The following is a 2,116-nucleotide window of genomic DNA, read 5'->3' as shown; positions in this document are numbered from 1 at the left end:
CTCCTGCTGCTGCTTGCACCCTGTGAGGGAATGGGGGGCATGTGCCCCCCCAATCTGCACATGGGAGGGTGGGTTGCAGCTAGGACTGGGCTCAAAATGGGCACTGGCACCACTGAAAGGATGCTGCCTTCACCCCAAATCTCATGACCGCTGCACTCCCAGTGCCACCACTGCCAGCCACCCAGCACAGCCCCAGCTCAATGCCCCACTTCCACCCATGCCAGAAAGAGCTGGGGCTGCACCAGGCAGCTGACGGCAGCAGGAGTGGAGCAGCAGTGAAACTGGAGTGGATGAAACACCCTCCCAGCACTACCAGTGCCTGCTCTCAGCCCACCCTGCCCCAGGGGGCACATGCCCCTCCACACCCCCATGCCCTCTAGAGGTAAAAGCAGTGGCAGAAGCCCCCCCCTCCCTCACTATGGCAGGTGTTAATCTGTCCCCTCCCACACCTCTTCTACCATACTGGACTAACAAGCTAGAGGCAGATGTATTAGAAATCAGATCAGTATCAGCCGTTATGCCTCCTTAAATATCTGCTATTGGTATCAGCCCCAAATATCTCTATCGGCAAACTCCTACTTAGTCACCCGTTGAACAGGAAATCCTCAGATTTTAGTGAAAGCACTGCACTGCTATGCAGGAACCCAGAGCTCCACCTCATCATGAAAAATCTTAGCCATCAGTTCCTGGCACTTTGTGGACATAGCTTCCATGTAGTTTGGAGCATAAGCAGTTGAGGCTGCAAACTGAACTTAGCCCACTCTGTTACTGCACTTTAAACTCTAGCACAATACATTTTACTGAGAGAACTTTGAAATCTACATGCAAGAGCAAGCAGCAAAGCTCACTTCCCCAGCTATGTAAGGGTCTTTGCTTCCTTTCTGGCCAGTGCTGGCTCCCATACCAGTGACTCACCAGGGAGAGGGCAGTAGGAGCTCAAAAGCAACAATTGTGTATTTATTACATTACTAATACAGATGACTGTAAAGTGTTACAGCGGTCTTCTCGAAACTGCTGGCTCTGAGGGAGGGATTGATTTTGAAGTAAAAGCAAATGCATTAACCTCTACTACGGAAATGACAAAAATATCTACCTAGGAATCTCAGGGGAAACCAGACTGCTTTGCTAATTGATGTGTGCCACGTGGCCCTCATGCTCATGAGCTTCCTGCTCTCAGAAACCCACTGGCACAGAACAAAGGCACTTTGATTCAATGTGTTACTTCAAACTAAGGCCTGTTTGTAAGTGCCAAAGGGCAGAATATGTGGAAATTAAATGCACACCTGACTCTATCAAGGGGTAGGTCAGCGGTTCCTAAATGGGGTTGCAACATCAGTGGATGGGGTCATGGGGGTGAAGGGCTGAGGGTAAGGGAGTCATGTTAAGGAAATGGGGCCATAAATGACATCATGCTGAGGAAGAGTTTGTGAAGCACTAGGTTAGGTTCTAGGAATATACTCAAAGAACATAATAGACTTCCTCAGACAAGAAAAAAAATACCAGCCAATGTACATGCCAACAACTGACAAAGCTTTTGCTCGCAAACTACAGGCATCTGCCAAACTCCAAAACAACTTGCCAACCTTATGTGGCAAACGCAATCAAACTATTACCCACACAAGAGGCTCCCCAAAGGGTCCTCTCTAGGAAGCTGCCAGTACTCAAGGCTTGCAGTTTCACCTGGGAAGAGCAGAAATGCAATACACTGGGAGCCCTCATGAGAAACAAAGGTGTTTCAGAGAAGCTGTGCAGGGGTAACAAAAGTCCCTCAGGCCTATGGCCCAGAGAAACCAGAAAATAAGTAATATAGACCACAAACCTTCCAAAGGCCCCAGCCCCAGGAAGGAAGCCTGGACCCTGAGCTGGGGATAGACGTCCCCGGCCAGAGCCGGCGGGCGCTGTCCCCAACCCCAGCCCGCCGCGTCACACCGCCCCTCCCCCACGGCAGCGCCGCCCGCAAGGGGAGAAGCGAGTCACTGCCTCCGGCGCAGGCCCAGGGGCCCCTTCTCGCGCTGAGCTGCCGGCGCGCGGGGGCGGACAGGGCAGGCCCGGCCGGGCGCGCAGGCCGCGACGAGCTGCAAGGCCGCGGATGCGGTGCGCGGCCGGGCCGCGGCGA

Source organism: Crocodylus porosus, unplaced genomic scaffold (genome assembly GCF_001723895.1).
Source record: "Crocodylus porosus isolate Cpor-Errol unplaced genomic scaffold, CroPor_comp1, whole genome shotgun sequence".
In the NCBI taxonomy this organism is placed as follows: domain Eukaryota; kingdom Metazoa; phylum Chordata; order Crocodylia; family Crocodylidae; genus Crocodylus; species Crocodylus porosus.
The sequence above is the reverse complement of the archived record's forward strand: the minus strand, read 5'-3'. Positions refer to the sequence as shown.